This window comes from Passer domesticus, chromosome 1, assembly GCF_036417665.1.
Source record: "Passer domesticus isolate bPasDom1 chromosome 1, bPasDom1.hap1, whole genome shotgun sequence".
NCBI classification, from domain to species: domain Eukaryota; kingdom Metazoa; phylum Chordata; class Aves; order Passeriformes; family Passeridae; genus Passer; species Passer domesticus.
The window spans coordinates 89,150,810-89,166,145 of NC_087474.1; the positions used below are offsets into that span (position 1 = coordinate 89,150,810).

A 15,336-nucleotide genomic window follows, 5' to 3' on the forward strand; every position below is an offset into this window, starting at 1 on the left:
TCCAGCAAGAGAAGTGGGAGACTCTTGCTTCACAAATACACTGTTAAGGAAAAGGACAAGAATTTATTTAAATCAATATTGCCTCTGAATTCTGATCATACAGGAAGCACACATCTGGGGGTTTTATTAGTACAGGTTTTTGTTGGGGTTGTTTAGCTGAAATTCATCCAAACACTGTGGGTCACTGAGCTTTTATTTTCATATTCTGTCTTTGAAAAATAATCACTTCCTTGATTTTTAACTATTTCAACAATCATAACCAAATTATTTCTACTTCTGTACATTAAGAGCTTATTTTCTGTTAATTTTCCTAACTTGTTGATTTGTTATCATTACAGCATATTTCTTCTCTGCTTTTAATTACAGAATTATATAAATCGATACTATGATCATAATGTTGATTATTTGCATCCAGTGCTATCTTAGGGTTAATGTGTTTTTTACAGCAGTGCTCTGCAAGTTGTTAAAACATGGCCGTCACTCCTCTTATATTGAGAGGAATGTCTTATTGTAATAATGTTCCCGGATCTGCAAATTTCATTTAGGAATGTAACACTATACATTTAAAATTGAGCTGTTTTACTCTGATGTGCCATTCAAAATACTGGTAAAATTATGGATAGTAAATTTGCACAACCTCAACATTTTAGTATTTTATGAAATTCTTAAATAACACATCTTAAAAGCAAATATAAAAATAGATAAAAGGTAAAAAATGTGGGAAGAGTCTGTTGAATATAATGACCTAATATATTTATTTACGTAGCCAGCCAATAATAACTGTGGAGTGCTGCTCCTCTTTATGTTATTTGTAGGGTTATTCTGAGATATTGTACTTCATAATTGCAATAGTAATTTGCTGCAGCTTAAAAACAGTCCAAACATGCCAATATGACAGGGGAGTTATGATTATAATTCTGGAACCATTTCAGCTGTGATCTTTGTATGTTCATTTCTTTGGCTTTCATCATTGAACTTCAAAGAAGCAGTAATAGCGGTCATTACTGCTCTTGTTCTCTAGTATTTCTTAGCAAATAGGGCCTATCATAGGGCTGATTTTTAGAAATGCTAAACATCAGCAGTGGTCAAGGATTTCAACTCATGTTGTAGTCCATCCATTTTTGTGATATTGCATTTCTGTGGATTGTATATGTATTGCAGGATGCCTTAGCTGTTGTTATGCAAAGGAAGCCTCAAAAGGAGCTTGTGCTTTATCAGGGTAATTCCTCAAGCACCCTCCTGCCTAGGCAAAATCAACATGCTATTTGTCTTTTCTCTTTCTGATTTTTGTTAGTGCATCAGAATTTTCCCCATAAAATAACCTTTCCTGAAGGAGAATTTTTCAACTGTATATATAGTAAAGTTACATAGCTAGAAATGAGTTGGTTGGGGGGTTTTTAATGCCTTTATAAAGCTTTCTTTTCAGTGGTGCTGTCATTCCATTCCCAGCTGACATTTTTTTACTGAAATGTGCCAGAGAATGATATATTTAATTCTGTTGCCAAGCAGCCCATAAATCAGTATTGGGGAACGTGGAAAATATATTAGAAAGCTTGCTAAAATCCAGACTCACCTGTACTGTGCTACAAAACAAACAGAAAGACCCTTTTCTCAGTGGCTAGAAGTTTCATACTAGACTTTATTGAATTGACCAATCTGTTTTGTTTTTCACACACATCTATCAGCTATGATGTTATATTGCTACAGGTTGGTGAGAGGCTTCTCTTATAATTTAGGTGAGCCATCCCCATAGCAATATTTTCTTTATTTATTGTGAGATTTTCTTCCTGGGTTCCATTTCAGGCATGCTCCATGTCTTTAAAAGGACCTTCTCTTTTCTCCTTCTTTGTTGCTTTTGAATTGTGCCACATGAACCTTGGCCGAGACAGCAGGCATATTCATCCTCCTCCTTCCCAAAATTCATCTGCACTCAAAAACATGATAAATCTGGCCTACTTAGTACTGGAACAGATAATGCAACACCCTGTTTTCTCTCCTTGAACACCCTGCTCAGGTGCATTCCTGGTCACAGGTTAGACTACATTAATTTTCTCTTGACTTCCAGGACCCTTGTTTGCATAAAGTAGTACACAGTCTTTGTTGCTTCCCGAGAGGGTGCCCAAGGGTGTTTCTTAGCCTTTTCTCTCTCCCAGCTGAGGGAAAGATCCACTACTGGTATTGCCTGTTTTGTTCTTCCTTAGTTTCACTAATCTAGGCTGCACAGCATTCCTGTGTCCCTCTGGTACCGCATTTTTCCACTTCTATTCATGTGCTCAGTGTTTTGGAAGGCTTCTTTTCCTTCCTTGAAGCAGATTCTGTCTCTACTAAACTTCTCCATGGGTCCATTAGCTTCTCCCCCCACCCCCAGTAGATGTCACTGAGCTGACAAAAATCACTTTTATTTGCTTTTGACTGTTCACTCAGGCAAAAGAAAATCACTTTTATCCCACAATCCTCTAAAAGCTGTGATGGTGACCTTTGTGCAGTTATGTCATTCCTATGTTCTTTCCCTCTTCTTCATCTGTCCCTTTCTCTCAAAAAAAAAAAAAAGGTGAGTAAGGGAAAGTATAATAACAAACCCACCATTCTGTGTTCTTCAGAACTATACTGGTGCCTTAGTTTGAGGATATGACATTATTCTCTTTCTGCTGGGAATGCAGTTTTTAACTTGAGGATTACCTGCAGACCTCTTGCTTCTGGTGGTGCCAGTCAGGCCAGCACCTCACACCAAAGCTGTCCCACTGTCTCCCCTAAAGTGAGTGCACCTACAAACTTCCATTCTCTGAAGCCACATTTTGTTGGCATGGTATCAGAAATTGCTAACTCAAATATAGTTTCTTTTCTTTAATTAGAAGAAACTTGGATCAGCTGGATGGGGCAGAAAGGCTTGAAAGTAAAACCGTCTCCTATAAACAGCATCTTTACAGGATGAATTGTTTCCTTGCAGTCTGCCCCAGCAACCTTCAATGGCTTTCTGCTTCAAACACCTTCCACAGAGTCCTCTAGACTTTTCGAGAACTCTCTGTGGGTTACCTGAGCCTGCCCTGTACACTTGTGTCCTCAGGAGTCTCCCAGCCAGCGCTGGTGCAGCAGCCTCCCTTCTCTACCCACTCTACATGTGAGAAGGTTTCCAAATCAGGATTCCCCATTCAGTCCTGGGAAACAAGCCAGCTTCATCTTTCTTCTATCTGAAAGACAGACAGCATTTTCCTCTGCTGCTATCCCAACCTCTTTAACAAAAGAGATTATGCATTGAACAGTTAATTGAAAAATGATGTGACTTGTTAGTCTACCTATAGGTACAGACTATCCCTGTCTGAAATTTTTGGAGGATGACTAACTCTAAAATTTGAGTTTTCCTTGTTCCTGTGTATGCACGGCATTTACATTTTATTTTAAATGGAAATTAACTGTGGTATTTTAAAGTGCAATAGGTGGTCTTTCAAACAAGTTAAGCTGATTTTTCTAGCTGCCCCAGATGAGAAATTTGTCACTATTCATGTACTGCAAAATATGTACAATATAGGATTTTTCCTCTTGAAGGAAAATTTGGAATTTGTATTATTACTGTTCACTGTTAAGTCCACAGAGTACGGGCTTTGGAGAGAAAGGAAGTAAAGTGTATAAAACTTCAATGCATAGTTTTGTTCTTTAAGTCTTTCTGCAACTTTCATTTTATCCTGGAAGTGGTTTCTAATGCCATTCTGGGTCAGTGATGATTAAGAGGAATATTGTAATAATAATTGAAAAGAACCATTCTTTCTCTTGCCCTCTTGGTCTGCACTTTTGCAGTTAAATAGAAGATTTTTTTTTTCCTTTTTTAGAGACTGGTAGTATTTTAATCCCTTGGGGAAAAAAGAGGACAGCTCTGCTTAAAAGTTTTTGTTGACTTCTTGTACTGTGTAGAAAACAAATCCTTGCATATCTATGCCCTTAAAATGTTTAGAGAATCCAGGTGTCTGTTCAGGGCTCTAGATTCTATGGAGTTTGATGGGATAAGTTGAAGTGTTGTAATAATTAAAACTTTCTTGTTGTGGCGTCATTGTAAAAGCTTGATTCAGATAAGTAAAGTTAGTGGTATGATTTCTTCTGCCTTCACAAGGTTTTGAATTAGGTTTCTAAACAGGGCCTGTAGCAGGGGTCATTTTTAAATAATCATTCCTGAGTTGGGGGCTGTGTGTCAGTACTGAATTATCCTCTTTACGCTGTTTGTCTGTCAGTAATGCAGTTATACATGCAAAATTCAACAATAGCACATCAATTAAATTATTACCTAATGGGTGCTGGAAACTGCTTACTTTTGCTAGGTGTCTGGAAGTTCATTGTCCAAGATAAGATACCTGTATTGGATGCCCTTATAGGTGACTGAGAGACTCACAGAAAGTGACTTATTTTGTCTAAAATGTGTTAAGATGGAAGTTATCCTGCATTACCATATCACTGTTGTTTAGTGATCAAAACCATCTAAGTGTGTAAATTGTCAGTGTATGTCTTTTGATCTCATGGCAATGTGAGTCTGTTTGGGTGCCTGGTGTTTGTTTCAAAGTTCTACTGCTAAACTTGAGAAAGTTTAACTGAATGATATATCAGGAGTTCACAACTCTAATGAATTGTTAGATTTGCAGAATAACTCATGTTGAAAGAAACCTCAAGTGTCACCTTGTGTAGTTTTGCACTCAAAGAAAGGTCAGGTATGTTACTTAAAGTGTGATATCAAAGTTTGGAAAGATTGCTTTTCAGCTGTGAGGCTGAAGATTCATCAGAATCAAGTATTTGCATTCTCAAAGCAGAACATGGCTCTTCCGGTGTGTTAACAGCTACATGGAGTCCTCCTATCTTAAAGCATGGTTGCATTCTGTTTCAGAATTAGTAATAAATCCAACTGAAAAGAATTTTGTAATTACAAGAACAACAGCCAGTCCTAGTAATGTACATTGATGGGGAATGTGGGGATGTGTTGGGAGATTATTAAATCAAATATGCAACTTTCATCCCCCTTAAGAGTGCCTACATGCAGCTTTCTCTTATTTTTAGATGTGAGCATTTCTGAATTTCTCATACATGCATCTGCTGACTGTGAGAGACACTGATTTTTTATTGAATTTTTAATTGACATATAAAGTATCTTAGTCACTGGAATGTTAAATTAACATAAATTCACAATGCAGAAGATTCTAGAAAGCACTAATCAGGCATTTTTTCAGAAGAAGGTGAAGACATAATATATCCTGCAATTTTTAAATTTGTGTCAGTTTTTACTGCACTTCATTTTTAGTGTTTGATAGTTGAGCTGGGCAAAACAATAAACAGATACCTGAATGAGAACAGGCTGTCATCAAGAAGTTAAGGAAGTTGATTTACAAAATTAAACATATTGTCATACATTAATAACTGTTGCTCCTTACCCTTCATCAGTGAAGAGAAAGATACTATTTAAGTTAGTAAAGGAGTAATTAAACTATGATGTTTTATAGCACCTGTATAGCAACATCTGGATTTCCTAGTTTCTGGTGTTGTATAAATAAGTTAGCTGAGAATTTAACCTGATAAATGTTTAAATGGTAGGTACTTTTTCCATTGGTGTAAAAATTTCCATTCCAAGGTGTAAAAGCCTTGTGTCAAGGAGATGTTGACTCTTCATGTGCCTTAGCTACTTGCATGTTGCTTTTTGCTCTATGTTTCCTCAAATACATTTGTGACAAGCAGACCTGTTAGTTACAGAGGTTAGAAAAGATTTTCAACCTCAGTCATTTCTTATTAAATAACACTCTTGTGTGAAGACATTTAGGAGAAAAACTAGCATTGGTAAAACTGAATTCTTTTTTTTAGTATCAAATTCAAGATCAAGCACTTTCAGAATTAGATCAACTCTTCTACATCTGAACTTTCGTATTGCCTAAATACACCTGTCTGGATTTGGAGGGATTTTTCTCTTCCATGAAATATCTGAAAAAATGGTATTTCAAGTAGTCAGCTAGGCTTCTGAACAGTAGAAAGAAAATGGCATGAACACTTCTAGGTGTTCATCCCACTTACCTCTATCACATAAAATGTTTGATCTTACAGTCTAATGAGTCCTGTGTGAGAACCTAGAGAAATGGCCCGAGACTCAGTGGCCAACTTCTGTGTAAGAGAAGATGGGGAAGTAGTATCCCTTCAGAAGCTGTTCTTGTAATACAGACTAAGCACTGTCCTGCTCCCCTTTAATTAGGTCAACAATTAAAGGCAAGGGCAATTAATGAGAAAGCTCTACAATTTTTCATTGTCACCCAAAACAGCAGAAGTAACTGCATGCAGGTTCAAATCTGGGATAATGGGGGATACTCCTTCCACAGATCTGTTTTTTTCTCCTAATGCTAAGTCAGAGAATCATTTCATCTCTGTCATAGTAAGGTCAAGATTCACAAATTGTAACCACAACCTAGCCATAGGTCAGCTGTTCCTTCTAGTAGAATGAACTGTGGGGAAATGCCTGTAAAATGCCTGTATTTCTGTTTTAAATGCTGTAATCAAGAGAATCATCTTCCGTATTGCACCATGACAGCTTCTCTAGATGATGATGGTAATGTTAAATTATGCCATATAGTGCTTTAAGGTTTATACACCTTGAAGTCTTAATTATAGGTTTTACCATTTTGTATTCACATTTGGTATTACTTAAGATTGAATTCTGTGTGCAAGTCATAAAAGTTGCAAAATCTGGTAGAAGTGGCCCAAGAAAGCAGAGATTAATTGTGACTGCCAGAAACACCACCACCTCCAAAAACAGCTGAGGGATGTGCCTTTTCACTTCACTGATGTGCATTTCACACGTAAGAAAGTGACCTGACCCGCACCTTACATTTTGTTTGAGATAAACAATTTCTGTTCATTTCTGTTCTCCTGCACAAGGTAGCAAGCAATTAAACTGTAACTGCATCTGCTTTTCTCACTCAGAAGATTGACATTTCAAACAATTTAATATTAATTTTCATCTCTGTTTCTCAGTATGTTCATGCTGAGAAGTGCCACTTACCTTTTGAAAATTTGGAGTTCTGATGTAAAAAATGCATATAATTTAGTCACTTGAAATATACAAAGGTAGAAATGCAAATTTCAGAAACTGCCAAAGTAATTTTAAAAGCACTTTTAAATCCATGAGAATGGAAAAGCAGTTTTGAAAATCCAAGTTTCATGACAGCCTTGCAGTAACAGATAAATGTATCAAAACATGTTTCCAGCCTATTCTGTATGAACTTCAATTGATGAAACAGCAAGCTACTTTTATTCTCTGTAAGATTCAAAATAGTGTTTCCCCCTAAAATACATATCACCCTAAGTAACTTCTAAATTATAGAAGTGACGTACATGGCATTTTTTACTAAAAGCACTTTTCTTTGAAGAAATTCAAATTCTCATTCATGACACATGTCAATGCAAGAGAATAGAACATGGCAGAAATTAGCATTTGATAAAGGAATGTCGTTTTCTTCTCATGTATGAAGAGCCTGAAAATGGGTCTGGGGCACTGTAGTTTCAAAAGATGTTGAAGGTGGATCTGATAAATTTAAACCAGTAAGAATAGCAAGAATGAATATGTACTGATTAAACTTAAACTTCCTATGATGGCTTTCAGGCCTATTAACAGTAATTTTCTCTGTGCATCTACATCCTTGCGCTCTCTAAATCAGTGCAGTTGTTCCTGTAAGATCTCATTCAATGCTGGTTCCCAAGTTGGATGTTGACAGGTGAAGTGGGCAGTACACAATGTCCCTCTCACCTCATGTGGCTTTTGAGAGATTCTTCCACTTCTATTTTTGTGTCTTCTAAACAACTTCTAAGTTGTTTTCTTCATGTTTTAGAGTGCTTGAAAAGGAAAACTGTTAAGGACAAAACCTGAACGCCATTCACAAAAGTAACACTGGTAGAAAATTCTGATTGCAGGGACCTAAGCTATGTCCTTGCACAGGAGGACTAATTGTAGGCCAACACAGAAATATGCAACCCATGTGTTTGTCATCATCTATTAGATGAAAAAATGCACCATAGAAAGTCTCATTTTCACTGGATAAAAATGTGACTGTCAGGGTTTAGAAATGGTATTCCTTAATGTAGTGCTCCCACTAAAGTGGAAAAGCACAAGCTGCTTCCCTGTCCCCATCCCCTCCAGTGAGAGACAAATGGCAGACATACCAAGCTGAGATAAGAACAATTTACTGGAAACTACTATAAGATAGGAAGACAGACAGTAACAGGAACAGCAACAAAGTTGATAACAAAAAGATACAGAATTGATACAAAAAGAGGATGTCTTACAGGCAAAAATTGCTCACCAGCCAGGACAGTGAACAACACAGTGGACAGACTGTGCATGTCCATGCTTTCTTTTTCCCTCAAGCCTAAGACAGTGGTAGTGTGCAATAGCACCATATCCTGGCCACAGCCACATAGCTCCTGCCTCTGCCCCATCACAGCCACTGCAGAAAATTAGCTCTGTCCTTGACTGAAACAAGGACAACAGCAAAGGTAGAAGATACCAGAGAGTTAGTGTTCAAAGAATGCAGGATTAGGAAAGATTGTGAATGTCTGGGTTCTTACAACTGGCATTTTAACTAAATCTCAGTGCAGTTAATTTGAATTTAGTTATTCTTTCTGTTCCTGACCATTAGGTGCTTACACAATATTCTTGGTTCTTAGCACTTGCCCAGTAGGAACAGAAGGTGATGGTAGTTTTTTGTTGGGTTGTATGCACTCTGTGCCAAAATAGCTGTGAACATGTGTTGGTTTAGTCTTTGATGGATATAAAAAAGGCAGTCAGTCTGTGACTTGTTGGTTTCTGCATGTCATCTTCAGAGGCTTTGGTTTTCTGACAGTTTAATTCATCTTCATTAAGTACTTCCATGTAGGATTTTTTCGCTTGTAAGAGCCAAGTCATACCCTGGTTGTTTCCATCATTCATTATGGGGTTTAGTGTTAAAGGCCCTTGTTTCAGGTAACACTAATAAAACTTCAAATATCTTCTTAAATACAGAAAGCAGAATAATGGTCTTCGGCTGCAGGCTTTGCAAATGAATGCTTGTGTTTCCTATGGATATTGTACCTTTATGCACATGTAGTACATCTCAAAAGGCACTGTCTGGGACTGGCTGGTAACACTGTCACTATATCTTAGGTTTCTGGTCATTTATGGGCTCTTATTTTTTTTTTTTTAATTGGTTAAATAAGTCTTTCAAAAAACCCACTTCCACCCCTACTTAACAAGCACTGTTTTACAAAATCAAAATCTGCTGTTTTATGCTTGTAACTGGTGGGATTGAACAGCAGCAGTTTTGTAATACACAGTTACAAAATATTAAAAGGGTAAAAAATTCTCATCATTTGAGATAAGTGAGGGAATAATCAATTTGCTGAGGGGCCTTATTATCATAATTCCATAAGGTAAGACTGTGATTCTTCTACTTAATATCTCGATGGGCTCAATTAAACAAAAGTAAAGAAATGCAGTTTTGCTCCCAAGGAAAGCCTAGAGAACCCTCAGAATGAGCTTCAAAGCCCCATTGATCTCTCCATGGTATCTCTATAAAATTACTTGAAATCTGGTATTACTGATACAATCTTCAGTGTTATTATGTTTTCCATTTTCCTTTTGCTTCCTCTTGTGGCTGTGTTATACAAGAGGTTGTGTGAACATGAAAAAGATTCAATGACTACCCCCGAGAGTTAGCAATTTTATATATGTATAATGTATGATATTTTATAATGATAGATTGGAGTTCAGGAATTGACCTAAGAAAGTATTAAGATGCATTAATGCTTAAATCCATGCTTTGTGTATAGATGTTTAATATGAGTAGTGCAGTTTGAAAGACCAGGTTAAGACAAAAGAAAACAGCATGTTGTTAGCACTTAAAATGTAAGGTCTTTATTTCCAAAAAAAAAGATGAACTAAATAATTGATGCAATCACTCCAATATTCCAGAATCAAGAGAGACACCTTTAGAGAGATGGTTTTGAGAATTGTCAGTAGATTGACAAGCCCTACCTTGAAAAAGAAATGGAAATAAACCCTACCATTTTGCTGATGCTTTATAAACCTTGATCAATGTGCAGGCAAGGAAACAACAGTGAATTTCAAACTTGCATGTGGTCTCTGTGGTCTCAGCTGTTAAGTAATTGCTAACAGTCTGGGATGCATATACTGTGAAATTCCTTTGGTCACTAGATGATATTGTGCCAGTTTACTTCCTTTAGTCCATATGAGAAAATTAACTGGGTAACTTTGGAAAATACACTTAAAAATAAAGTAACTTTTTCAGATTGTAGGGAAGGCTTCAGTCTGCAAGTGCAATAAAGACAAAATTTGGTATTACTGGATCTGTTTGGCTTGGAAGGGACCTCCAGAGGTCCAAGCTGGTCCAGTAACAGAGGGTTGCTTAGGACTTTATACAGCTGATGGGATGGAGATTCATCAACCTCCCTGGGCAACGTGTTCTGTTGTTTGACCACCACCATAGCAAAATTAGTGCTCCTTCTATCCTTTGGAATTTCCTGTGTTCCATCATGTCTTTAGCTACTTTTTCTTAGACTGTGGAGCTCTTTAAGCTGATCCTGACCCCATCTTCTCCACACCATTCCATTAAGAAGTAGTAAACAGTAGCAAGTTCTCTCCATAACCTTCCTTTAAGGTCCAGATGATGCAGTTCTTGTCTGCCATGTGTTCCAGTCCCCAGCTGTCTTTGTGGTGCTCCACTGAACTGGTTCCAGTATTTTGCAATGCCTTTTTGTCCTGGGCAGAAAAAAACCTGCATGTGTCACTCTAGGTGTAGTGTAAATGCAGAATTGTTTGAGAGGAAGAACATATTTTCATTGGGTTGGCTAGACTCCATGTGATAAAGCTCAGTCACTGGGCCTTCATGTCATTGGCCTTCTGCGCTGCAAGGGCACATTCTGGACTCGTGCTCAGCTTGTATACCATCACTTCTAGGTTTCAGAGTTGTTGTTTTTTTTAAACTTGCTTTCTAACCAGTTAACACCTGTCTGTGTGCTGGTACAGGGGCTTATTTAATCTTGAGTGCATTTGCCTTTGTTGAACTTCGAGTTTGCTCTTCAGCTGTTCATCTGAATAGCAGTCCTGCCCTGCAGCACATTGACTACTCCTCTCAGCACCACACTGCCCACAGTCTTTGTTTCTGTCCTGTCCTTCAGGCTGTTAATGAAGATGTGAAACCGTCTTGCCCCCACTACCACCACCTATGGGGCACCTCTAAGTAACCATCTGGCAGCTGGATTTCATACGGGCAATGAAGCCCTTTTGTCTGGCCAGTTTTCTGCTCACCATATCATCTACTTATCTGGTCAAAATCTCAGTAAGGACCCTATATGGAGTAAGGGTTAAGTGGCACATTTGTTATTTTAAGCAGTGTCGAGTAAACTCTGTCATTCCTCAATTAGAAGTGTAAAAACACAATTTAAATGTCTTTGACCTCAGTGACATGATTGCAGATACTTAAGTTACTTCAGGACAAGGTTCACCAAATTTTAAACCACAGTTTCAGTGTGATAATGTATAAGCTTCAGAGAATAACCATCTTATTGTGGAATCAGGGCCATAATAGGATAATTGTAACTAAATGCACTTAAACACGGAAGTTTGCTTTATTTACAGCTTCATTTGTTGCATTTTTAGCAAGGCGCTGTACTTGCAGATTTTAAAAAGGAATACTGTGGAATGTCATAGGTTTCTTCTAACTCATATCCTGAGTTAGAAGAGACCTGCAAGGATCATCAAGTTCAACTTCTGGCCCTGAACAGGATGATTCCTATGAGACACCCTGTGCCTGAGAGTATTGTACAAACGCTTCTTGAACTCTGTCAAGCTTGGTATTGTGACCACTTCCCAGGGGAACCAGTGCCCAACCACCCTCTGGGAGAAAAACCTTTTCCTAACATTTAAGTTTGGCTTTGGAATTGATTACTTTTAAATCAGTGGAAATAAGTGAAATTTCTGTAGTAGTCAACAGTGATGTCTATTATTAAACTAATCACATGTAGGCTAATAGATTCTGATCTGGTACATAATTAAATTGTTTAGCAATAACATGATTTTTTAATTATTTCAGAAACATAGAAAAAATAGTTGCAAGAAATATAATCAGAACACTCTTATGTACAAAGGCATTTTTATTCTGTCTTTTAAAATAACTTACTTCAAATTCACCTCTGAATATCACCTGCCAAAATATCTGCATATTAAATTGATGTAGAGTGCCTTTAACCTAATATTTATTTATATTATTATATACACACCACAGCACTATATATGTGTGTAGTAGTGTGTGTTCATGTGTATTTAGGTAGGTTTTATTCCAGCCTTTAACCTGCACCAAAGAGGAAGAGAAGCTGTACTGAGGGGTACACGTGCATATGGAAAATTACTCCCTTCATGTAAAACACACATTGTATTATGGCATACAATTGCAGCAGCTAGAAGAAAATCTTGTTGCTGTCAGCTTAATCATCTCATGGGAGCTAGAAGGAATTTTCCATCATGTTCCTGAGAAGCAGGATTCAACTCAGAGTAACAAAGCAGCGTTATTAAGATAGACTGAGTAGGCTGCATGTGTACTAATCACCATACAATGCCAAACAATGGTAAAGTCTACTTTAAATCAATTAATTAAATAGGAGAGTTAAATGAAAGTACAAGTGATTCTTACTATGTTAATAACATCTGGGTAAAATTCTTAGGTGCCTGATGGTAAATTAAGAACTGAATTTCTGTTTTCAGTCACAACATAGGCATTAAATGGACTGTTTTAAAGGACTAATAGTTTATTATAAAGAGTTGCATGCCCGTTAATTCACTGTGATCCTTTGAAAATGTTGTACTTACCACGTTAAGTATATTTAATAGAAATAAATTCATGTTAAATATATTATATAATACAGTTAATTCTTTAATACTGGAATTTTCACTCTGAAAATTATAAGTTCTCAGCCAAGTGAGTTTTAGCATATTTAAGAAACTACAGTTCCCTAACCTGGTAATTCACCATGACCCAGTCAGTGACACAATATCCTCCTGCTTCTATTCTATTCAGCCCCTCATTAACACGTCACATCTACGTTGAATCAACACTGCCTGACTAATCTGTCAAAATGAACTGGGGGAGCAAAAAGATTATGTTTCCTTTTACAGACAAATTTCATTAAACACAACAAACTCAGATGAATCACATGAGTAGCTGACCTGAGATACGAAAAACTCTGACTTGCCCCAGTAGTGCTTATGAGGCTCAAAATGATAATTTTCATGCTTGCATACTGGAGGTCTGCCCACAGCCTGAAAGATGTGTTATTTTGTTAGAATCCAGCCACCATGAAGCCTATCTTAATATTATTGCACTACTGTAAACTGTTGCCTTAGTAAAAACCTGCCTTCCCACTTCTTCCCTCCCTCCCTCCTTCCCTCCCTCCCAAAACAAAACGAAAAAAAACAGAACAATGAGTTTTGGGAATTCCTTCATGTCTTACTGGAAAATTAGAATAGGAAAACAGAGAAGCTCTGTTCCTTGGACAGACAAAAGCAGGGTCCTTTGGAATATAATGGTGTCAGATAGGCTGGCAAGCTGGCATGTATAATTTCTCTACATTGGTGTTAAATCTTCAGCAGCTAAAGGTGTTATCCTCTGCTGTACATGTCTGTACCACAATGTCTAAATCAAGCCCCAAAGAAAAGGCCATGTCTCCTACTCTCTTGTGAGCCACTAACAATCTGAAATACCAAGTACATCACAAGCAAAGCCTTTGAGACGGGGTTCTGAGGATGGATTTTTGTGCATTATCCACTGTAGTTAAATCCATTCTTCTGCCTTGGGATTGAATATGTATATGCCTTATACTGAAAGGCTCAGCTTCTTCCTAGGGAGACTGAAATTCATCTCGTTCAGTTGTAGCCCTGTTCAAGCATCTTTCATTCACTAGGACTTTTCTGATAAGCTGTGCTCAGCTTACAGAAACTTCAAAGCTGAGGAAAAGTTATTAAAACAGAGAGAAAAGAACTGCACCTCTAGTTCAATCTTCAAACAATACAAAAATCGATTAAGAGTCAGAGATCAGCTTCACTGTAACCCTTCCCACATTCTCATGAAAATTAAATGTTGTCTCTTTCCTTCCCCATTTTATTCTAAAATCTACTTAAAACTTAAGAGATCAGTAACTCTTAGTCTGGCAATATTAATAACAAGCCGCACTTTGGAGCCCTATGACTAGAGATTAGTTGTAGAGTTGCCACTAAAGTAAGAGAATGAAATTATTTACAAAGCAAATACTATAAAACCTCATCTTGAAGCTGGAAGAATTCATTTGCTTCAATCATTCCTGAGGAAAAGAACACTAAGTCTTAGGTGGCTTCTTGAGTTGGACATTGGCCTATCTTGCCTTGGTTTCTGTAACTGTGAGTGAATAATCATGTGTGGCTTTGTCATTGTGAGAGACAATTGGTGTGTGAAAAATGTCTAGACATCACCCAGTAAAAGGAATTCTAAAAAGCATACCATTATTACAAAACTGTTGGAAGTACTTCAAGAAGCAGTGGTTCTAATTTGAAAGTTAGGATGGCATGGGCTTTTTAACCATTCCTGGGGTACAGCCTTGATTAGATTGCAGTGGGAACCCAGGAGAAAGCATCCAAGGTGAGCTGTTAACACATAATCTTCCTGGAAAGAGCAGGATGCTTTTGAGTATTGGCCCATCAGTGTGTGCATAACTCTTGCAGGGTGGGTGAGCCAGAGTAGGCACTTGGCCATCTGGCCATGGCAGCAGCTGACCCAGGAGCCAAGTCACTTGAAGGCTGTGAACAAAGAGAAGGAATATTCCCTGGATTATGAAGAGGCGTGGAGAAGATAGGATGTCTCAGCTTTCTGCTTTGCCTGATTCTGAAAGAAAAGGAGCAGACAAAAGCAAGCAAGAAAAGGATGGTGGTCAATATACCCAAGGAATTGTGCAATTAGAAAATGGAAGGAAAATACTCAGAGACCTGGATCTGGGGATTCATATTGTGAATCTGCCATTTTTCAACTAGGTTTTTGCCTTGGATTTCTTTTTTTCCCTTTCTTCCAAATACCAGGAAGGTAAGCAGTTCCTTCCTTTTGCAAGATCATATTATCATCAACAAGTATTGCATTCATTCACAAGCTAAAAGGGTATTTTATCTGAAGGAGTATGTTTACAGGGGTGTGAACCACAGAGACTTCAAGCAAAAGTTTCAAGCCATTATGATCCTGAAGAAGATGCAGAGTATTATCAAAAGCAGCTATCATATTTTGACTGCAGGAGTTTTGAAAATAAGCTCTGTGT

The 15,336-nt window shown here is 37.5% G+C and overlaps 1 protein-coding gene across 7 annotated transcripts in view; it reads left to right on the plus strand.

Annotated features, from left to right (window-relative positions):
* Positions 1-15,336, plus strand: part of CTNND2 (catenin delta 2) — a 638,555-nt gene that overhangs the window by 568,512 nt on the left and 54,707 nt on the right. The gene's annotated exons all lie outside the window — the stretch shown is intronic.